The following is a 25,570-nucleotide window of genomic DNA, read 5'->3' as shown; positions in this document are numbered from 1 at the left end:
TGACGGGGATTTCTTATGGCCCTAGAGCTTCGTTCAGTTTTAAATATTTCAGCTTTTTCTCAACACCATTGACAGTAATGCTTATTTCATTCATCTTTCCAGTTGTACGAAGATTTAATTATAACAATTCTCCTGGATTTTCCTACGTAACGAAACATTTGAAAATGGAGTCAAGAATTTCAGCTTTTGATTTGCTATCCTCAGTTTCAATTCCTGTCTCATTCTCTAGAGATTGGACACTAGCTTTGATGGCAACAACAGCCTTTACATATGATTACAATTTCTTTGGGTTCTGTGAAAGATCACTTGACAATACTCTGCTATGATTTTCTTTGAAGACGTCAAGCATTGCTCTCTTGACACCAAAACACATTTCATTCAGCATCTCTCTATCTATTGCCCTATACCGTGTTTTACACCTATTATGCACTAGTATTTGCTTTTTTTAGAAGTTGCTTTATGGTGACTGCATACCATGGAGGTTCCCTAACATTATGAAGTGTTCTACTGGGAATATATCTATCCAGTGCATGGTCAACTGTTCTTTTAAACTTCAGCCAGAGTTCCTCTACATGCTCCTGGCCTGTGCTGAAGGCTTCAAGTTCCTCATTGAGATATGAAACTAGTAACTGATACTAGTTTCGATGTGGACATCCTCAAAGAGGTCCTATCTTTTTGTTACCATTAGATCTAATATATCATGGATGGGGTTCCTAACTGTCCGTTCTAGGTAGTCTTCGGAGAAGGCATTTAGTAAAGTTTCACAGGATGTCTTATCACACCTACCACTAACAAAACTGTAATCTTCCCAAGTAATCTTCCCAATGATTACACATGACTGGAGAACTTACATACAAGTGAACTGATGTTTTCACTAAAGTTTCTGGTTACATCAGAAGATGAGTCTGGTGGGCAGTAGAAAGATCCAGTCACCATATTATGCTCACACCTGATACTGAGTCTTGCCTAAACAATCTCACATGCAACTTCAATTTCTACCTTGGTGGATGTGAGTTTCTTGTCTATTGGGACAGCAGCCATTTTCCATTTGCCTGTCTTTCCGATAAACACTTAAAGTTTTCCGAAAAATCTACTGCTATCAGTTTCAGATTTCAACCAGTTTTCTGTACCTAGTATTATACAAGTTTCACTGCTTTTCATGAGCACTTCAACTCTAGCACGTTGCTGCGAATGCTTTTTCAGTTTACCATTAGGATTATAATACTCTCTCCTCTGGGAGACATTACTTTCGATCTTACAATGTTACTTCTGGTTTTCCTACAGCTATCGTTATCTGGATTGGATGGAGGGTCACCTAATCTAAAAAATCCTTACGTGTACCCCATACACAGTCAGCTATCTGAGTAGCAGTCTCTGATATGTGGTGCACACGTGACCCATTTAGGGGAACCCAACAGTTCTTAACCATATGACGCAAGTCCAGGAAGTTGCAGCTTAGCTTGCCACAAATGTTTGAAGACTCTGGTTCAGTGCTTCCACTCGATTTAGAATCAATGGGCTACGATCAGTTGTAGAGACAATGCTACATATTGTGAGCTTCATTCTAACGCCATGTGTATGACTGATCTTTCCAACCTTCTCATCAGTTGCTGGAATGACCCAAGAATGACCTTGGAGCCCAGACAACGGGCATCATTTGTTCCATCATACGCTACAATCTGCAGTTGGTGGGAAACTGTTCCCTCAATGGTTGCTGGAATAGTCTCTTCAACATGTTGAATGAGGGTCCCAGGAATACACATTGAGTGTGCCTGTCCTTTCCGGTCTCTTGCTACTGTTTCTCTAAGGGGTGCCATAATTCACCATATGTTTGAACTGCCAACGATTAATGGACCCCTACCCTTCTGAGTTGGGCTTGCTGACGATTAATGGACCCCTACCCTTTTGAGTTGGCCTCCTCCTGACACTGGCTAAATCAGGTTTCTCCAAAACAGGTGAAGTGAGTGCCACTGGCTCAGTTTCAGTTTCAGCAAAAGACAGTACCTCAAATCTATTGATTTGTGGGATTGGTACAACACCCTGAGTCTTCTATGGTCGCCTTCCATCCTGTATAGGACACCTAGTTCGGCCACTGACACACCACTCACAGTCTAGTAGATGAGTAATGACAGATCCTGTACTTTCTGCGGAGGTGACGTGGTTCACAGGAAAGGATACGATCTGATTTACCTCTGGTATAGGTATAACAGGTACACGACTCCTGGAAGCACTTCAAACACACTAATTTGCCAGCTGCCAATCGTTTGACAGTAGTCATGGCGATTTCCAGCTGCTTACGAATGTCAACAACTCAACCTGTTTTCGAGAACAGCTTCACAGCATGGCTGCATTTTGGCTGGCGCAATCTATTACAAGGCAGTGTACATACAACTTTAAATTAAGACCACTGATTAACTTTTAATCTGTTGAGCTAAGAGGTTGCTAATTCCATATGAGAACAGAATCATATACACAAAACGAGATTTCTATTAAGGCAACACAAAAACCTGTGGTCGTCGTGTGACTAGGGCCTCCCGAAGGGTGGACCGTTCTCCAGGTGCAAGTCTTTCGATTTGATGCCACTTCGGTGACTTGCGCGTGACTTGTGGTAAAAATGATTAGTTCCCTAAAATGTTTTGGGCAGTGGCCTTGCCGCTGTGGATACACCGGCTCCAGTCAGATCACCGAAGTTAAGCGCTGTCGGGCATGGGCGGCACTTGGATGGGTGACCATCTGGGCCGCCATGTGCTGTTGCTATTTTTCAGGGTGCACTCACCCTCGTGATGCCAATTGAGAAGCTACACGGCCGAAGAGTAGCGGCTCCGGTCAAAGAAAACCATCGTAACGACCAGGAGAGCGGTGTGCTGACCACACGCCCCTCCTATCCGCATCCTCATCTGAGGATGACACGGCGGTCGGATGGTCCCGATGGGCCACTTGTAGCCTGATGACGGAGTGTCTAAAACGTTTTCAAGTTAATTATAGTTGTTAGCAAACTCGAAACCAGAGTTAATTTACGATAAATGCAGGTAATGTATAACACAATATGTTAATTAGAAAATCTGCTACAGTAACTAAATCACAAACGCCGATTTGCCAAAATTTGTGCGTAGATTATGTGAAGGATAGTGGGAGCCTCGGAAGTATCTAAAAAAAGCACGTTTATTTGCATTGATATACAACGAATTTCATGTGTGATGTTTTCTTTGGCATAACTGTGAAACACAAACGTTGGTATGATACGAAATAAACTACATATCCAAAACACTCATACCGGTAGCTTACGAAAATGTAGTTTTGTAAGTGTTCGAAAATTTTGAAAATAATATATTTCTCGCGTAATTGTACAATGACATTAGGAGCGATTGTTTTGAGCGAGGATAGGGCTATGGTTGTCAAAAATTTTAAAAGACAACAATTAAGTTTAAGCCTACAATTACCGATAACAGTGCGAGTTTATCGCGGCACTCGCTAATGTTCGAAATTTCGAAGTTTATCGCAGTACAAACAGATATTGATACAATCAGAAACGACACAAACAGTATAATACGCGAATCTAGAACTTTAAATCGGCACGCGATCTTGTACACATGAACTCACACAAAGGAAAATTTAAAAATCAGCTTTTGTAAATACATAAACGTACATAACGCATGGATTTTCCACTTATCTGATTGCGTGCACATTTGTACACTGACGTGACTAAGAAGAACACTGCAGCATGGGTTTATCTCTATCAAAATCAATAAAATGTTCAGCACTAACAAAGCATGTCTTCTGCCAGTTGCAACCAACAATCCAATGCAAAAGTCCACACCAGCAGCACTCAAGAATGGGTTGCACTATACTCTATTCATCATAAGAATAAACCTGATGTAAACAGATGCAAATGTGATGATTGGTTAACAGCCATATCACACATACACTGGTGTTGTTACGTTCTTGGAAGATACACTTTGTATTGTATTGTATCTTTGTTGATCCACTCAATCATTCAATGTAGAGAAGTGTACAATATGATATGGGATAAATAAAACAAATGACATGAGAACATACGCAGATATAAGGTTGTTTCTTATAATGTACATCATACTTTCGATGTATTACATATGTATTCATAATAATATAAAACAATAAGTTCAAATAATAATCAAACAGGAAAAGTTCATTAACAGACACTGTGTTATTTCTAATAAAACAGTTTAGTTTTGAAATGTAATCAAAAGGCATAATATAATTATGATAAATCACATTCAAGAAAGCCTTGCAACCTATAGAAGCAATTCGTTGTTAGGATTGCTCATAAAGTTTCTTTTTAATTCTGGTGGTTTTTCAATATTTTCTACTTGTTTTGGGACATGGTTGTACAGTTTGATTCCCATACATTTAGTACTCTTATTGTACAGTTTACTAGAATGGGGAACTTTGTCTTTGTCATCATGTTACAGTGTTGACTGTCCAGATTTTTGTGCAGTCTGTTGATATTTTGTTTAATGAAATAGAGCAGTTCAAATACATATTGACCAAGGAGAGGCAGTATGTTTATTTTTTTAAATCATGGTTTATAGGTTTCTCTTTGCTGTTTGTACTGAATTATTCTAATTGCTTTTTTCTACAGTACAAATAATTTCACCTATTAAGCACTATGATCCCAAAAAATAACTCCATAGCATAGTACTGTCTGAAGCAGGCATATCAATGCACTAGCATTTTGCTTATCCCTCACTGAGTGGACCATAAAACAGACTTTGTTTTGCCTGGAGCTAATCATATTGTTTTGATTTCTCTTTGTGAATGTGTTGGTGATGTGAATCCATAATAATTTAGTTCTGTTAATAAATTCAATACCACTGCCACTTAGTGTTACTGTTGGAACCAGGGAAGTTCTGTTCTGAATGGTGTGGAAGGTTAGGCATGCCATTTTTTGCATTGAGGAGTAGGCTGTTTGATGAAATTCATGAGTCTAGTTGGGCTATATTTCTATTAACTGCTGACTGGAAAGAGATAGCTGTATTTGTAATAAGGATGTTAGTGTCACAACTGAACAGAAATGCCTTACTAGTGAGTAGGGTGGAGGGAAGGGCATTTATATAAAGTAGAATAACAAGGGATCTAAAACTGAGCCCCTGGGCACACCATGTTTTTGACTTATGTACATGAGTGCACCTCATTCAGTATTGTCAATTGATTTGTTTATATGAATGTACTCTGTTCAGTCTTTGACATAATTGGTGAGCCAGACTTGGGCAGTAAAAATGTTTAAAAAAGCTGCAAATTTTTCATTTAGTGTTTGAGAGTGGTATACAGACTCCCAGTTTTCTCCCTGCATATCTCACAAAAAATTAAGGATGTTGCTTTGACAAAAACTTATGTTTTGTATTGTCATTTTTTGGGTTGAGATCTATTTTCCAGAACTACAGGCTGTTTAATGGATGCATTATTGTGAGAAAATTCCAGATTTACAGGCCTAACAGAACAATTCATGTTGCTATTTGGTCAAGTGCACTTGTATTTTGGTTGGTTACTCTTGTTCAGGATATACACTTCATCTCAACTTGTAACATTTTACAATTTTTTGATTAGGCTGATGATAGCATTCTTTAAGGAAATTGACATGGAAAGCATCGTAGATTATTACCTTTGAAGGTTTTAAGTGGTTTTAAGTGGTCAGGCGTATTGGAACTAATGCACAAAGCTTTGTCACGCGCCACTGCCGAAAGCTGGCTGGACGCAGAGCAGCATGTGATGAAAGAAGAAAAGAAATGTGGTGCTTCGCTGGCTTCGTGGATTCTGTTGTTGATCACCTCATCTACTTATCAACGTAGCAGTACTGAATTGTATTTCTTCGACTCAGATGTGAAAGGAGTTCAGAGATTACCAGACGACAGACTGTAAGTAATTCCTTCAGTAGTTCAATATTTGAATATACAATGAAATCACCGCAATACTTTTTTACGTCACACACAGCTCAAGCAGAAAAATTACCCCATGTTTAATTTAGGAACATACATTACCCTTGTCTTTAATTAGAATGCTATATTAACTAAGAAAGAGAACATGCTATTTCTTCCGTCTGGTCACATAAGAAACGTATTGCCAAAATTTTGCCGTATATTATTTCGTTCTCTTTAACAATTAAATGACATTCCAAGCTATATTGTTTCTCTTCTCGCCTCATTCTACATCTTAACTGCAATTGTTCGCGTCACTGCAGGTTAGTTAGCTGTCCAAGTTAAATGCGCTGGTAAAGCTGTTATCCCGTATTATCGTTGAGTCGATATGCGCGTAACGCATAGCATGCAGCGTGGCATTATTGTACTTCACTGTACTCGACACAGCTTGGCTTCCACGCCACGTGAAACGAAATCCAATGAGATTCCAGCAAACGCGGAAGAATATATGGTGTAATGTTTACATCAGATTTATTCTTATGAGGAACGCAGTGTAGTGGTCGATGTGTGGGTCCCCTTACAGATGCTCCACGCTTTCCTAAAATTCTCCCTATAAACCAAAGTTGAACATTCACCTTCCCTACTACAGTCCTTACGTTTTCACTCGAATTCATACTGGTTTGCAATATTATGCATGAATGTTTAATCAACGTGACTGTGTCAACAGCGCATTACTAATACTGAATTCGAAGGTAATGGGATTGTTTTTCTTACTCACCTTCATTAATTTGCGTTTGTCTACATTTAGAGTTAGCTCCCATTCATCACACCTACTAGAAATTGTGTCTCAGTCATCTTCTAGCCTCCTAGAGTCACTCAACGACGACGACCTCTTATATACCACAGCATCATCAGCAAATAGCCACAGACTGCAGTTCACACTGTCCGCCAGAACATTCATGTATATAGAGAGTAATGAGGTCCTATCGCACTTTCCTAGTACACTCCTGACAATATCCTTGTCTCCAAAGAACTCTCACTGTCGAGTACAGAGTGCTGGGCTCTATTATTTAAGAAGTCGTGAACCACTGACATATCTGGGAATCTTGTACATATGCTTGTACCTTCATCAACAGTCTATAGTGGGGCACTGTGTCCAAAGCTTTTCGGAAATCTAGATTGTGGAATCTGCCTGTTGCCCTTCATCCACCGTTCACTGGCTATCACGTGAGAGGTGGCTGTTTTGTAAATGTGTGCTGATTTGTGGACAAAAGCTTTTCGGCCTGAAGGAAATTTAATATGTTCAAACTGAGAATATGTTCAACAATTCTGCAGCAAACCGATATCAAGGAAATTGATCTGATTTTGCGGGTCCATCCTCTTACCCTTCTTATACACAGGAGTCACCTGCGATTTTTTCCACTCGTTTGAGGCTCTTCACTGGGCGACATATTCGAGATAAAAGAAAGCAAGAGGCTTTTACTCTTTGTAAAACTGAATTGGGATTCCACCCGGACCAGGCGACTTATTTGTTTTCAACTCTTTCAGTTGCTTCTTTACGCCAGGGATGTCTACTACTATTGCCTCCATACTGGAGTCTGTGCGATGATCAAACAATGGTATGTTTGTGCGATCCTGCGTGAACGATTTATCAAACGCGAAATTTAATACTTCTGTTTTCCTTCTATCTTCTATTTCTACATTGGACTAGTCAACGAGTGACTAGGTAGAAGCCTTCGCCCCAATTAGCTATTTTACATAGGACCAGAATTTCCTCGGGTTCTCAACAAGATCTTTTGCTAACATATGACAATGATAGTTGTATGTTTCGCGCATCGATCTTTTTACAGACACCTATGGCCATTTGTGCGTTCCCTTTTGAACCTAGAGTGCAACAGTCTTTGCTTCCTTAGCATTTTCCGAATTTTGCTATTAATTCACTTACTCGACAAACAATTCTCCAGAGCGCGATTTACAATCCATTTACCTTTGCCCATAATTGTTCTACATCCATCATAGTGAACTAAATAATACCCATTTATTGTCTGAGGAGGATATTAGCAACTGTTTATCTGCTCTTTCTAGCCATTTTTATCGAGTTATTCGCTTTAGCAGTCATCGTCGCTGTTGAGCCATCACGATCACTCATCACAGTCACTATAATGACACAGTCGATAAGATCAGGCCTGTTTGTAGCTACATGCGAAAGACACCTTGGAAATGCAATTTTTGTGTGTAAAGTGTATTGCTTACCTAATTAATGTTAGTCTAACTTTTTGTTGTGACTAATATTTCACAACTGAGTTTCATTATGAGAAATTTGTTATTGTACTTTTAGTGTTTCATCTTTGACTTTTGTACCCCATGCCACAGGCTAGTAAGTGAAATTATTTCTCTGAATTTTTAAAATAATGTTTGCTTCTCTTAATATAAATGTTTATACATTCGTCATCTTATCTGCCCCTATTCATCATGTAACACTTACGCTAGGCGCAAATTGAGACGCGTATAGCGCGTGAGGCACGGCGCAGAACGCGCGTTTTTGTAACTTCACAGATTCAAATGGAACCGTGCAAACTGGAACGCGACGCGGCACACGTATAGAACCTGTAAAGTTACAAAAACGCGCGCTGCGCTGCGCCGCGCCTCACGCGCTATACGCGTCTCAATTTGCGCCTAGCGTAAGTGTTAAACGATGAATAGGGGCAGATAAGATGACGAATGTATAAACATTTAGATTAATATAGAAAAACATTGTTTTAAAAATTCAGAGAAATAATTTCACTTACTAGCCTGTGGCATGGGGTATAAAAGTCAAAGATGAAACACTAAAGCTAGGCGCAAATTGAGACGCGTATTGCGCGTGTGACGCGACGCAGCGTAGCGCGCGTTTTTGTATCTTCACAGATTCAAATGGGGCCGCGCAAATTGCGACGCGACGCAACTGGGACGAGACACGCGCCAGTGCCAGGTCGCGTGGCGTTGTGATTGTGGCACAGTTTTTCGCACCGCGCGTCGCGCGTGCCTCGCTAGCACCGTGGGAAATTTGAGGCGGGGAGCGGAAAAGTAGCCCTGCCATATGCTCACATCGGAACGGCGCATATGAGCAGTGGTAGTATTGCCCATACGATAAATTATGCCTTACTGTGTACTAAATTTTATTGCCTTTGGGTAGTGTTTCTTTTTTCGCCATTTAAACGCTCCAGCTTTCTTCGTTAGTACATTATACTATTCTGTTATTTATATCTGTATAGTTTTGTTTTGTTTTTCTTCTGTCAAGAAAAATGCATACTTCAGTAACTGATGAGCCATTGGCCACTGGAATTGTATGATATGCCTCCGCGATGTTTTCAGATCGCAAGAAGGGACAGAAGGTAATGAATAAGGGAGCAAGGATTATTATAAAATCATGTGAATAAGAAGCAAGGCAGGAAAGTAAAACAAGGTTATCTTCTTGCTGCCTAGTATGCTGGTGTATCTGTATGATCTGTTACAAAAATTTAGAAAGGGATAATCTCCACAGGTGTGATCTCTTTGTGCTCCTGGTAAAAAGAGTCCAAGATCTGAAGTATAGAAGTCTCACTGTGATTACTTGGATATGGATGTAATAATGTAATACGACACACTGTACTACATGCATGTGAACATCACATTTCCACTGCAAGCTAGAAACAGTCGAAAAGCAGTCACAAATAACAATGTTTTAATTGGTTCACCGTGATGAAAAACGGCATTTCAATTTTTGGGTGCACATTATCAGCATTAATAAACTAATTACACAACAGGCTACACAAATGAAGAAAATGGTCGGTATTATTACAAAAGTAGGAATATCCTAAAAAAGCATTATGATTAGATACATTTAATTTGTTGAAATGTACTGCTGACAAAGGCGGATCTACTTTCATGACAATGTTTTTCGAACTCCAACTCACAAGGCACACATGGCTAGCTTTGTGCATTCCTGTCGCGCGCATTATCCTCCGCTGCTGACAATACACTGACCATTGTGTTGTGCGACGGATCAATTGATATTTTTCTCAATAACAACTATTTTATTCGCAATCACACATTGTCAGTTTGGCAAGCCGTAGGTGAGTAACCAGTATCTGGCATGCACCTATCATTCCCCCTGAAGGAACGCTCGTAATTATTTTAATACTGCTCAGATCGAGAGAAGGAATAAAATCCTTTGGTAAATTTCCAATCCAGTCTCTCAGTGTTAAAAATACGATGGGTTACGGGGATTCCACCAAAATTCCAACAGAATTGGCAATCTATTTTTGCGTTAGTTGTTTCCTTTTCTCATCGAAGAAGCATCTCCATTTATGAGGAACGGCCACATTTCTCTTGGTGACAGGTTTAATTGTGCTTTCTTTGTCACAATGTAATTTGCCAAACTCATCTCACAGCAGCTATTGCGACAGAATTCTGAAACGGAGTGCCTCATTGAACAAGTAATTGGCAATCACAGAGCTCAATAGCTTACGAGAAACGTCATAGTGTCGGTTTGCAGTAACATAAAAGAAGAAATTTCATGTTTATTTTCATACTAGGAAACTCTTGCTTCGCTAGCTGTCGTTAATTCTTAAAAAATTAGTCATTATAGTGAAAAAATAAAACGGGAAGTACTGTTACAACGCTATACATAAGAAAGTTCCGTGTGTTTACGAACTGGCAAAATACTCTCCTCCTTGCGTGCTATCAATCGTCAAACTTTCGTTTCGATGTCTCGAGCGGTTTAGGAGATATGAGAGATGTCGCGAGTATTTCATTCTCGCGGGCGTAAGATCGGAAGTGAGCGCGCTACATAGGTTCTATTTTCTCGAGATCGGAGGCAGACAGAGACCTACCTCCTCCGAAGTCTAAAGAAAAATTCAACATGTTAGCTAAATTTCATACGCAGCAATATATGGTGTAATACGCACCAAACGAAAATCATAGCGATCCCTAATTTTCGTTGCAGACTTTTTGAGTTTTGCGTAGTGTCTTACTAAAACGTGTACATCACAACAACAATGGCCATTAGCGAGATGATGGGCACTTCGCCACGAATCTGACATATAAAGCTACAAGTCAGGCAAAAATAAAATATTTTCAGTGAATAGTTTCTGTAAAATCGTTTGAGGAAGATAACAGGTTGCGCGCGCTTTGGTTCTGTCGTGCGAAGTATGGTGTACGCGTCGCAATATGCGCTGCACCCGCGCGACTCGTGCGGCACGAGCGTGTCGCGCTGTAGTGTCGTGTCACGTCACATGTGTAGGCTAGGCGCAAATTGAGACGCGTATAGCACGTGTGACGTGACACGACACTACAGCGCGACACGCACGTGCCGCACGAGTCGCGCGGGTGCAGCGCATATTGCGACGCGTACACCATACTTCGCACGCGCCGTCTGGCGACGCTCTGCGCTGACAGAACCGAAGCACGTGCAACCTGTTTTCTTTCTCAAACGATTTTACAGAAACTATTCACTGAAAAGATATGATTTTTGCCTTATTTGTAGCGTTATATGTCAGCTTCGTGGCGAAGTGCCCATCACCTCGCTAATGACCATTCTTATTGTGATGTACACATTTCAGTAAGATACTACACAAAACTCAAAAAGTTTGCAACGAAAGTTGGAGGTCGCTATGATTTTGCGTTTCTTGCGTATTACACCATATGTTACTGCGTATGAAATTTAGCTAACATGCTGAATTTTTGTTTAGACTTGGGAGGAGGTCTCTATCTGCCTCCGATCCCGAGAAAATGGATCCCATGTAGCGCGCTCACTTCCGATCTCACGCCTGCGAGAATGAATACTCGCAACATCTCTCATATCTCCTAAACCACTCGAGACATCGAAACGAAACTTTGGCGAATGATAGCACACAAGGAGGAGAGTGTTTTGCTTATTCTTAAACACACAGAGCTTTCTTATCTATGGCGATATATCGGTACTTACACTTCAAAACGTTCAAATGTGTGCGAAATCTTATGGGACTTAACTGCTAAGGTCATCAGTCCTTAAGCTTACACACTACTTAACCTAAATTATTCTAAGGACAAGCACACACACCCATGCCCGAGGGAGGACTCGAACCTCCGCCGCGACCAGCCGCAACTTACACTTCCCTTTTTATTTATTTCACTCCAGTGATTGTAATTTTTTAAGAGTTATCGACAGGTAGCGAAACAAGAGCTTCCTAGTATGAAAATAAACATGAAATTTCTTCTTTTATGTTACTGCAAACCGACACTATTAGGTTTTTTGTAAGCTATTGAGCTCTGTGATTGCCAATTACTTGTTTAATGTCCACAGCTCGTGGTCTTGCGGTAGCGTTCTCGCTTCCCGTGCACGGGGTGCCGGGTTCGATTCCCGGCGGGGTCAGGGATTTTCTCTGGTTCGTGATGACTGGGTGTTGTGTATTCTTAATCATCATTGACTCGCAAGTCGCCGAAGTGGCGTGAACTAAAAAGGACTTGCAATACGGCGGCCGAACTTCCCCACATGGGGCCTCCTGGCCAACAACGCCATTCGCTCATTTCATTTCATTTCACTTGTTTAATGAGGCACTCCGTTTCGGAATTCTGTCTCAATAGCTGCTCTGAGATGAGTTTGAAAATTACACTGTGACAAAGGAAGTACAATTAAACCACTCAACAAGAGAAATGTGGCCGTTACTCAAAAACGGTGATGTTTCTTCGAATGACAAAAGGTTAACAACTCGCACAAAAATAGATTGCCAATTCTGTTGGAAATTTGGTGGAATCCCCATAACCCGTGGTATTTTTAACACTGAGCGCGGCCGAAGTGGCCGTGCGGTTAAAGGCGCTGCAGTCTGGAACCGCAAGACCGTTACGGTCGCAGGTTCGAATCCTGCCTCGGGCATGGATGTTTGTGATGTCCTTAGGTTAGTTAGGTTTAACTAGTTCTAAGTTCTAGGGGACTAATGACCTCAGCAGTTGAGTCCCATAGTGCTCAGAGCCATTTTGAACACTGAGCGACTGGAACGGAAACTTACCAAATGATTTTATTCCTTCTCTTGATTTGAGCAGTATTAAAATAATGACGGGCGTTGCTTCAGGCGGAATGATAGGCACATAGCAGACACTAGTTACTCACCTACAACTTGCGAAACTGACAATGTGTGATTGCGAATAAAATAGTTGTTATTGAGAAAAATAAACAATTGCTCTGTTGCACAACACAATGGACATTGTATTGTCAGCAGCAGAGGATAATGCGCGCGACAGGAATGTGCAAGCTAGCCATGTGTGCCTTGTGAGTTGGAGTTCGAAAATCATTTTCATGAAAGTAGATCTGCCTTTGTCAGCAGTACATTTCAACAAATTAAATATATCTAATCATAACACTCTTTTAGGATATTCCTACTTTTGTAATAATACCGACCATTTTCTTCATTTGTGTAGCTTGTTGTGTAATTAGTTTATTAATGCTGATAATGTGCATGCAACAATTGAAATGCTTTTTCTCATCACAGCGAACCAATTAAAACATTGTTATTTGTGACTGCTTTTCGACTGTTTCTAGCTTGCAGTGGAAATGTGATGTTCACATGCATGTAGGACAGTGTGTCGTATTACATTATTACATCCATATCAGATTATCACAGTGAGACTTCTGTATTTCAGATCTTGGACTCTTTTTACCAGGAGCACAAAGAGATCACACCTGTGATTAGCCCTTTCTAAATTTTTGTAACAGGTCGTACAGATACGCCAGCGTACTATGCAGCGAGAAGATAACCTTGTTTTACTTTCTTGCCTTGATTCTTAATCACGTGATTTTATAATATTCCTTGCTTCCTTATTCACTACCCTCTGTCAGTTCTTTCGATCTGAAAATATCGCAGAGGCATATGATGCAATTCCAGCTGCCAATGGCTCATCAGTTACTGAAGTATGCATTTTTCTTGACAGAAGAAAAACAAAACAAAACTATACAGATATTAATAACAGAAAAGTATAATGTACTAACGAAGGAAGCTGGAGCGTTTAAATGGTAATAACGAAACACTACCCAAAGGCAATAAAATTTAGTACACAGTAAGGCATAATTTATCGTATGGGCAATACTACCACTGCTCATATGCGCCGTTCCGATGTGAGCATATGGCAGGGCTACTTTTCCGCTCCCCGCCTCAAATTTCCCACGGTGCTAGCGAGGCACGCACGACGCGCGGCGCGAAAAACTGTGCCACAATCACAACGCCGCGCGACCTGGCGCTGGCGCGTGTCTCGTCCCAGTTGCGTCGCGTCGCAATTTGCGCGGCCCCATTTGAATCTGTGATGTTACAAAAACGTGCGCTGTGCTGCGTCGCGCCGCACGCGCTATACGGGTATCAATCTGTGCCTAGCCGGAGCGGCGTTGTGGTTGTGGCACAGTTTCTCGCGCCGCGAACCACACGAGTACCCTGAGAGGGGCGGGGGGGGGGGGGGGGGGGAGGAGCGGGAAGGCAGTCCTGCCATATGCTCACTTCCGCACGGCGCATATGGGCAGTGGCAGTATTGCCCATCCGAAAAATATGGCCTTACTTTATATTGAATTTTATTGCCATTGAGTAGTGTTTCGTTTTTCGCCATTTAAGCACTCCATATCTTATCGTTAGTACATAATGGTTTTCAGTTACATGTATCTGTACAGTTCTTTTGTTTTGTTTATTCTTTTGTCGAGAACAATGCACAGTTAAATAACATTAACCAGTGGGATTATATCTTCCACCTCCACAATGTTTTCAGATCATAAGAAGGGAGAGACGATTCATCATGAGGGTAGTGAATAAGGAAGTAAGGAATATTATAAAATCACATGATCTAGAAGCAAGGTAGGAAAGTAAAACAAGGTATCTACTTACTGCCTGTTATGCTGACGTATCTCTACTATCTGTTGCAAAAAGTAGAAAAGGTACAATTTCCACAAATATGACCCCTTTGTGCTTATGGTAGAAAGCGTCCAAGATAGGAAGTACATAAGTTTCACTATCGTTACTTGGATATGGATGTAATAAGAGACATTATATTATGTGCATGTGGACATAACATTTCCACTGCAAGCTAGAGACAATCGAAAAGCCCTCACAAATAACAAGGTTTTAAATGGCTCGCCGTGACGAGAAAAAGCGTTTCAATGGTTGCATACACATTATCAGCATTAATAAACTAATTATACAACACGCTACACAATTGAAAAAAAATGGTCGGTATTATTACGAAAGTATGAGTGTCCTGAAATAGTGTGTTGATTAGATATACAGGGTGTCCACAATGAGACTCCAACATCTGAACTCATAAAATCTGGAAGGAAACACAATTTATTGACTAACAAATACAGGGAAATCATACATTAGCTCATCAAGTTTTCATACACAGGTGGACGGTTCAGTACACTTGAACATGGGCGCCACGGGTAGCGCGAAGAATATCAAGTCTGTAATCGATTTCGTGCCATGTGTTACGGAGCATCTGTTCTGTGACAGAGTTGATGACAATTCTTATGCGCTGTTTCAAGTCTTGCAGGTCCGTTACTGGTGTAGCGTATACCCGGTCTTTCACACAACCCCACAAGAAAAAATCGAGGGGGGGATTATGTCGGGCAAACGTGGCGGCCAAGGAATTGTACCTCCACGGCCAATCCATCGTTGCGGGAAAGTGTCATTTAAAAATTTCGGACATCAAGGCTCCAATGGGGTGGTGCACCGTCCTGTTGAAACATCACATTTGGCTGCATGTCTGTTATCTGTGGCATGGCAAATTGTTCCAACATGCCCAGGTAGATGGCTCCATCCACAGTCGGCTCCTCAAAGAAAAATGGCCCAACAATGCGATTTATCATCAAACCATACCACACATTAACTTTCGGACTGTCGCGCATGTGTTCTCTAGGTGCATGTGGATTTCAGGACCCTCAGATGCGCACATTGTGACGATTGACAGCCAGTGACACGTGAAAGGTTGCCTCGTCAGTAAACATCACGCGTGATAAAAATGTCTCGTCCGCGGCACTGCGATCTAACATGACCCATGCAAATTCTTCTAGTTTTGGTCGATCATCAACCTTGATTTCTTGCACAACCTGCACTTTATATGCGTACAAACGTAATCGCTGATGAAGCACTTTGTGCACTGTTGAACGTTTTATACGAAGTTCTCGTGCTGCCTGTCGCACTGACTTCTGTGGACTCTGTTCGAAAGGCCGCCTTGTTCCACATGATGTTCGCGGATCCCAGGCTTACCACCACCATGCCGTTTCGTAACACTCCCAGTAGCCAAAAACTGAGCACACCACTTCTTTATAGTCTTTTTTTTTAAACTCATGTTGCTCGCTTTTGTTCGTTGCACCTGTTCGGGGCGGACGTCATAAGACAACCGTTTAAGTTCGTTATTGATCGATTAACTCAGTCTTTTTTATTACAGATGGCACGTAACCCTCTGACCGAACACGTTGAGCTACCGTGCCGGCTAGTCTTGAACGACGGGGGCGCTTTGTTGAAAACTCGACGAAAGTTTCTTTGCACTTGGGTCGCCATTTTGTCTCTCTGCATACCACCGGACCACTTGTGCACCCTCCTTCATATCCTCCATTTTGCTAAAACAAATGATTGCAGCTCCACTACGGCCACTTGGCGTATCAAATTTGCGCACCACAAACGTGTTGAGTTGCTCTGTCTGCCCCCTTCAGGATTCACAGGTCCACCATCTGAAATGAGAAAGATATGGGATATTAAAATGTTGGAGTCTCATTGTGGACACCCTGTATTTAATTTGTTGAAATGTATTGCTTACAAAGGCAGTTCTTCTTTCAAGACAATGTTTTTCGAACGACGGGAACTCCCACTCAAAAGCCACACATTTCGTGTCGAGCACATTATTCTCAGCTGCTGACAATACACTGACCATTGTGTTGTGCGAGAGATCAATTGCTTATTTTTCTTAATAACAACTATTTTAGTCGCGAATGACACATTGTCAGTTAGGCAAGTCGCAGGTGAGTAACCAGAATCTGCCACGTGCGTATCATTCCGCCTGAAGGGAACGCTCATGATTATTTTAGTACTCCTCAGATCAAGAGTAGGAATAAAATACTTCGGTTAAGTTTCCATACCAGTCGTTTAGCGATAAAAATACGATAGGTTACGGGGATTCAACCAAAATTCCAACAGAATTGGTACTATATTTTTGTGTGAACTGTTAACCTTTTCCCAATCGAAGAAGCATCACCATTTATGAGTAACGGCCACATTTCTGATGTGCGACGGCTCACCTGAAGATGACTGGCAGGTGCCCAGTTGAAATATCGTGCGAAGTATTGAACGACGACCGGCTGCAAGCCCGAAATTTGTTTGAACGGCCACATTTCTCTTGTTGACAGGTTTAATCGTACTTCATATGCCAAAACACAGTGTAATTCGCACAAACTCAGCTATTGCGACATAATTCTAAAACAGAGTGCCTCATTAAACAAGTAAGTGGCAACCAGAGAGCTCAATAGCTTACGAAAACCCTCATTTCATGTTTATGTTCATGCTAGGAAACTCTTCTTTCACTAGCTGTCGATAACTCTTAAAAAATTACAGTCACTGGAGTGAAAAAAAATAAAAAAGGAAGTATAACTACTGATATATCGCCATAGATAGGAAAGTTTCATGTGTTAACGAACTGGCAAAATACTCTCCTCCTTGTGTACTATCATTCGCCAAAATCTCGTTTCGACGTCTCGATCGGTTTAGCAGATATGAGGGATGTTGTGAATTTTCACTCTCGCAGGCGTGAGATCGGAAGGGAGCGCGCTACATAGGATCCATTTTCTCGATGTTGGACGCATATAAGAGACCTCCTCCCAAGTTTATAGAAAAATTCAACATGTTAGATAAATTTCAAACGCAGCAACATATGGTGTAATAAGCAGCAAACACAAAACCCATAACGACCCCTATTTTTCATTGCAAACTTTTCGAATTTTGCTTAGCGTCTTAATAAAATGTTTATACCACAATGAGTATGACCTTTAGCGAGGTGATGGCATTTTGCCACGAAGCTGACATATAACGCTACAAGCAAGGTGGAAATGAAATATTTTTAATTAATAATTTCAGTAAAATCGTTTGAGAAAGATTACAGTGTGTGCGCACTTCGTTCCTGACAGCGCAGAGCGTCGCCAACCGGTACATGGCAAAGTCTGTGTACGCGTCTCAATGTGCATTGGACCCGTGCGATACGTGCGAAACATGTACGTCGTACTGTAGTGTCGTATCAGTTACACGTGCTATAGGCATCTCAATTTGCGCTTAGCCTTATGTGGGATAAGATGAGGAAAATTACACTTTTTTTTGAAAAAAATAGAAGGGATAACGGCATTTAAATATTTTTATTGAACATAAAAGGTTGGTTTTCAAACCACTTGATAAACCATGGGAAAAATTTTGAAGCTGAAGTTAGTCATCTCACACCACCTTTCCCTACTACACAAGACTGTCTGTCCGTACCCCCTGCAATGAATCCATAGACATTCCAGTGTATACACAGTGGGTTAAACTCGCCTCCAACTAATATTGCATGAACTGAGGACAGACTTTCTTTAAAAGACTAAAACTCTCACTTTGGGGTCTGCTGGTCATTAAAAAATCCAATAATTAGCTTGATGTTACCTAGATCTGTTATACGTATTCAGACAGTTTCAAAGTCACACTGAAATTCGAATTCAGTTGAGAGAAAATTTTTGTTGACTGCAGTGATCACTATGCCGTTTAAGCTGCCAATACACGTTCCACAACTCGCTAAATAAAATACACTTTAAGACAAATAATAAAAAAAAACGACGCGCTACGAAGGAATAATTGGAAGGACGGAAATCGGTAGATGTGATGTACTTGATCGTGACCAGGCCAAATATCTCACGAAATAAGCGTCAAACGAAAAAACTACAAAGAACGAAACTCATCTAACTGAAAGGGGGAAACAAGATGGCGCTATGGTTGGCCCGCTAGATGACGCTGCCATAGGTCAAACGGATATCAACTGCGTTTTTTAAATAGGAACCCCATTTTTTATTACATATTTGTGTAGTACATAAAGAAATATGAATGTTTTAGTTGGACCACTTTTTTCGCTTTGTGATAGATGGCGCAACAATAGTCACAGACATATGGCTCACAATTTTAGACGAGCAGTTGGTAACAGGTAGGTTTTTTAAATTAAAATGCAGAACGTAGGTACGTTTGAACATTTTATTTCGGCTGTTCCAATGTAATACATGTACCTTTGTGAACTTATCATTTCTAAGAACGCATGCTGTTACAGCGAGATAACCTGTAAGTACCACATTAATGCAATAAATTCTCAAAATGATGTCCGTCAACCTCAATGCATTTGGCAATACGTGTAACGACATTCCTCTCAACAGCGAGTAGTTCGCCTTCCGTAATGTTCGCACATGCATTGACAATGCGCTGACGTATGTTGTCAGGCGTTGTCGGTGGATCACGATAGCAAATATCCTTCAACTTTCCCCACAGAAAGAAATCCGGGGACGTCAGATCCAGTGAACGTGCGGGCCATGGTACGGTGCTTCGACGTTCAATCCACCTGTCATCAAATATGCTATTCAATACCGCACGCGAGCTATGTGCCGGACATCCATCCTGTTGGCAGTACATCGCCATTCTGTCATGCAGTGAAATATCTTGTAGTAACATCGGTAGAACATTACGTAGGAAATCAGCATACATTGCACCATTTAGATTGCCATCGATAAAATGGGGGCCAATTACCCTTCCTCCCATAATGCCGCACCATGCATTAACCCGCCAAGACCGCTGATGTTCCACTTGTCGCAGCCATCGTGGATTTTCCGTTGCCCAATAGTGCATATTATGCCGGTTTACGTTACCGCTGTTGGTGAATGACGCTTCGTCGCTAAATAGAACGCGTGCAAAAAATCTTTCATCCTCCCGTAATTTCTCTTACGCCCAGTGGCAGAACTGTACACGACGTTCAAAGTTGTCGCCATGCAATTCCTGGAGCATAGAAATATGGTACGGGTGCAATCGATGTGGATGTAGCATTCTCAACACCGACGTTTTTGAGATTCCCGATTCTCACGCAATTTGTCTGCTACCGATGTGCGGTTTAGCCGCTACAGCAGCTAAAACACCTATTTGGGCATTATCATTTGTTGCAGGTTGTGGTTGACGTTTCACATGTGGCTGAACACTTCCTGTTTCCTGAAATAACGTAACTATCTGGCGAACGGTCCGGACACTTGGATGATGTAGTCCAGGATATCGAGCAGCATTCATAGCACACGCCCGTTGGGCATTTTGATCACACTAGCCACACATCAACACGAGATCGAACTTTTCCGCAATTAGTAAACGGTCCATTTTAACACGGGTATCACGAAGCAAATACCGTCCGCACTGGCGGAATGTTACGTGATACGACGTACTTATACGCTTGTGACTATTACAGCGTCATCTATCACAAAGCGAAAAAAGTGGTCCAACTAAAACATTCATATTTCTTTACGTACTAAACGAATATGTAATAAAAATGGGGGTTCTTATTTTTAAAAAAAGACGCAGTTGATATCCGTTTGACCTATGGCAGCGCTATCTAGCGGGCCAACCACAGCGCAATCTGGTTCCCCCCTTCAAGCCAGACAAGTTTCGTTCTTTGTAGTTTTTCCGTTTGGTGCTTATTTCGTGAGATATTTAGCCCAGTCACTATCAATGGACCACCCTGTATAGACAAACAAATGATTACATTTTCAGAAATACTGGAGGATTTATTCAAGAGAAAGAACTTGACAAATTGAGCAAGTCAATGACGTGCTGGTCAATCGCTGGCCTTATGCTAGCAGATATTTGGCTTGGCATGACAGAGTTGCTGGATGTCCTCCTGAGGGATATCGTGCAAAATTCTGTCCAATTGGAGCGTTAGATCGTTAGAATCCGGAGATGGTTGGGGGGCCTTCCCATAACACTCTAAACGTCTCAATTGGGGAGAAATCCGGCGACCTTGTTGGTCAAGGCCGGGTTTGGCAACCACGAACACAAGCAATAGAAACTCTCGTCCCAATGCTGATGTAAGACCAGGATGGCTTGCAATGAAGGGCAACAAAACGGGGCGTAGAATATCGTCAACATACTGCTGTGCTGTAAGGGTGTCACGGATGAAAACTAATGGGGTCCTGGTACGAAAAAATACACCCTAGACCATCACTTCTGGTTGTCGGCTGGTGTGGTGGCTGACAGTCAGGTTGATATCTCCAGGCACGTCCTTGTCTTTCATCAGGACTCAATTCGAAGCGAGACTCATCACTGAAGCCAATTCTACTCCAGTCAATGAGATTCCAGGACGAAGATGTGTCTGGAGATTCCCCAGACAGCAGTAGGATACCAGCCACACTGTCGACCGCCATAAGGGCTGACAGCCAAGAGTGATGTTCTAGGGTACCATTTCTTTTCATACCAGGACCCCTTCGGTCGTCATGCGCAGCACCCTTACACCACAGTGATTCCCTGACGATATTCTACGCTCTATTTTGTTGCTCTTCATGACAAGCCTTCCTGGGCTTGTATTTCGCAAGATAATGTCGGCCTGCACACGGCGAGAGTTTTACAGCTTGTATTCGTGCTTGCCAAACCCTACATTGGGTACCTCTCCCCAACTGAGAATGTTTGGAGCATTATGGACAGGGCCCACCAACCATTTTGGGATTCTGACAATCTAACTCCCCAATTGAGCAGAATTTGGCACGATATACCTCAATAGGATATCCAGCATCTCTGTCAATCAGTGCTAAGCCGAATAACTGCTTGCGTAAGTGCCAGAGGTGGATTAATGTGTCATTGAATTGCTCAGTTTCTGAGGCTTTTTTTCTTGAATAAATCATCCACTTTTTCTGAAATTGTAATCACTTGTTTGTCATATCTTCCGATTTACGTCTCTCTCGGATTATCGGATAATTTCTTCGCGGTTCGTCTTTTTTTCCATGGAGTGCATTTCAAAGCTTTCTACTTAGAGTTTCAGCCATTCTCAGTAATGAGAATAATTTGAGCGTGACAAATTTCCTGGAAGGGAACTTTGTCACGAATACTTCGACAATTTACTGATAAAATTATGACAGTCGAAATGTCTCTAATCGGTCTGATTTCGCTATCTGCACGTCGACGACTGGTGAGTCTTCACGACACGCTAAGGTTCTGCAAAGTGTTTTCAAGATGTGTACTGTAGTGCTGGACCAAAAAGAAAACTTGAGACATTCGCGTTGGCACTGTAGTGGGTCCTGGCAAGACTTTATTTCTGGAGGAGGTGGAGCAGATACTACAACACACACAAAATATTAGATCATTTTCTTTTAACTTTGAAAATTATAAGAAACTTAACATGTAAATAATCCATGACCACTGGAATGTTTATGTATTCGCTACTGTCGCTGAAAACTATAATTCATCACTTGATACAATACAGAATGGTAGTCTCATCTCAATGTACAGTTGACTATTATTGTATTGTCTGACGACCTGGGATCTAGAAACGATGGAGAGGCTCCATCCCCGCCGCAGCCGCAGTGGCCCACAACCCCATGACGACTACTGCAGTCCACTTCACCCCTCCGCCGCCCTACACCGAACCCAGGGTTATTGTGCGGTTTGAATCCCAGTGGACCCCCCGCCCCCCCCCCCCCCCTCCTTCAGGGAACGTCTCACACCAGACGAGTGAAACCCCTATGTTTGTGCGGTAGAGTAATGGTGGTGTACGCGTATATGGAGTACAGCAATCGTCGACGTAGTGTAGCTGAGGCGGAATAAGGGGAACCAGCCCACATTCGCCGAGGCAGATGGAAAACCGCCTAAAAACCTTCCACAAACTGACTGGCTCATCGGACCTCGGCACAAGTCCGGTGGACGGATTCGTGCCGGGGACCAGGCACTCCTTCCCACTCCGGAAAGCCATGCGTTAGATCGATCGGCTAACCGGGCGGGCACGGTTGACTATTAACTCCGATGTACACTCCTGACTAATACTTCTGTGGGTCACAGCTGGATCTGACTAAGACGATGCTGTTGCATGATTGCAGAGTCGGCTGCGCAACACTGCCTCTGATGTAAGTACTCTTCTGGCAGTGGCGGCGTGTGGAGCCTCTTGAGGGCGTGTCTTTGCAACGTCGGTCGTTCGTTGCAGCACCTGTCTTACTTGTGGTTCTGTTGTGAGATACAAATTTGACATGGGACCTCGTTCTTCGGACGACACCACATTCCTCCCCTCCAAACCTCCACACCTTCGTCGTGTAGTGCTGTATCGCGTGGCGATGGTACGGAGGAAGCATGAATGTTGGTGGAGATGAGGAGACAGGGAGAGTAACGACTGCTGATGGCAGCTCCCTGTCTGTAACCCAGCATCCACCTTGCAAGTGACCAGGAACATCGGTCCGAAAACCTTGAACAGGTTGCACGCCCGTATCTAGAGATGCAGATGCTGTAGTCCACTGCAAGTAGAGCTCCAGTGATATTGTGATGGCTGTCCAGAGGCAGCGCCTCGATGGACATCAGCTTGGTCTGGTGGTCAGTTGTGTCAGTGACGGGGATGGTGACGGTATAACGTTGATCTCCAATGGCAGCACTCTGGACGGTGCTAACCATGACAGGCGGAGGAGCAGAGATAACTGCTGTTGTGGACCCCAGCAGCGTTGTGGGCCTGTGGACAAAAATTCTGCAGCAGAAGCACTAACATTAGAGCGCCGCAGCTGGCTGTGATGATGCCGATGTCGCCCAGAGGCAATATGAATGACGTAAAATGAATGACCCAAGACTTGTGTGATATTACTGTGCTTCCAATGCTTTTCCTTGCCGAAACATTAAAGAAAACTTCACCCTGAGGCTGAAGCTCTGTCTGACCTGGCGGAGTGAGCTGTTTCCACTGTGGCCACAGAAGATGCTACAGGGCACAACGATGACGATCATGTGACAGTTCTGCAGGCGAATTCCTGTCACGTGGTAAGTAGCAGTAGGAAGAAAGGAAAATCCTTAAGGCTTGCTCTCAGGTGTGGGAGGAACAGAGTTTCTCCATGTGATTTCTGTCCGCAGTGGTGGTCTAGTGGCTAATGTTGATACCTCTGGATCACGGGGTCCCGGGTTCCATTTCCGGCCAGGTTGGGGATTTTCTCTGCCCGGGACTGGGTGTTTGTGTTGTCCTCATCATTTCAGCATCATCATCATTCGTGACAGTAGCGAAATTGGACTGAGTAAAGAAATTGGACTGTGTGAAAAATTGGGACTGTCTGGGCGCTGGCGCAGTTGAGCGCTCAACAAAATCAGACATGTGATTTCTAAACGTTCGAACCAACCGTTTAGCTTCAAGGTTAGACTGAAGGTGAAAAGGAGCAGTAGTTACATGGTGAACGCTGTTGGCGGCACAATACGTGAAACGGCTCCGTGGAGTCTTTTCATAAGACTGTTTCTTCTTTTTATTCAATTACAGCTAATGTGGTTCACCGCGTAATTGCGGCTGTGCTTGTTAATCTTCCCAGGAGGAGTGAACAACGGAACTAAGTGAAATTCTAGGCCTACGGACGTAAAATGCATGGAACTTGTAGCATTTCATTAATACTTTGATATATTATGTTCTGTTTTATGTTTACCGGCCGGAGTGGCCGAGCGGTTCTAGGTGCTACAGTCTGGAACCGCGCGACCGCTACGGTCGCAGGTTCGAATCCTGCCTCGGGCATAGATGTGTGTGATGTCCTTAGGTTAGTTAGGTTTAAGTAGTTCTACGTTCTAGGGGACTGATGACCTCAGAAGTTAAGTCCCATAGTGCTCAGAGCCATTTGAACCATTTCTGTTTTATGTTTACTGATCCACATGTATCATGTTCCTCCTAACTTTACCTTGTGTGTGCGTGAATGTGAGTGAATGAGTCTTTCCGTATCCTGGGTATGTTTTCTGGAGGGAGCAGAAGATGTGTGCTTCTCGTTTCGAGGGGAGCACAAGATGCAATGTACCTGGGCAGAGAGCTTTATCACTTTTGGTTTGAGGTTTGTTTATCTGTCAGGTTGGTGGCAGAAGGGAACCCCTCTGGCTGCTTCCGTTACACAAGTAGTTGCGAGAAGCTCTGGGGAAAAAGGACAGTCTTGGTCTTGTTCTTGGTAAATACGGTATGGTTCTTCGTAAGCTCCTAAGTTAGGGTGTGTGTTGTATGAATAAAAAAAAAATATTATTAGTAAATGTTATTGAATACTCATATGAAGACACACTTTTGTAGGATATAATACGGCTGCGTTATTAGAAATGTTCTGTGCTTATCTGAATTTTTCTTGGCTATCGGATCGCTTACATTTCAATTGTAGTTGCAGGCAGCGGACTCCAAGTACACCGGCGCTTGTCATAATCACGAAAATCCTCCTCATATGGTTTTCAATTCACTTCAATAAATAAAAAATACTTGATACTGCTGTTCAATATACTGTTATTCATACACACATGTGATGCATAGGACACGTAATACATCATATTTAATATCACCTATCTTCATCGTCCTTCTACATACGAGAGAGAGTGTGTAAAAACAAAATACTGTACAAATAAATGATGAATGTTTTTTCGTTTGTCTGCGCCTTACCGCGCATTCCTAATTAATGTCTTTGCCAACTCTCCTGGTCTCTCGGTGGAGTTTCA

The 25,570-nt window shown here is 42.3% G+C and overlaps 1 pseudogene; it reads left to right on the top strand.

Annotated features, from left to right (window-relative positions):
- The first annotated feature begins 2,639 nt into the window (after positions 1–2,639).
- On the top strand, positions 2,640–2,757 carry LOC126483017 (5S ribosomal RNA; annotated as a pseudogene).
- The last annotated feature ends 22,813 nt before the right edge of the window (positions 2,758–25,570 follow it).

This window comes from Schistocerca serialis, chromosome 5 (assembly GCF_023864345.2).
Source record: "Schistocerca serialis cubense isolate TAMUIC-IGC-003099 chromosome 5, iqSchSeri2.2, whole genome shotgun sequence".
NCBI classification, from domain to species: domain Eukaryota; kingdom Metazoa; phylum Arthropoda; class Insecta; order Orthoptera; family Acrididae; genus Schistocerca; species Schistocerca serialis.
This window is presented reverse-complemented; position numbering and strand designations above follow the sequence as displayed.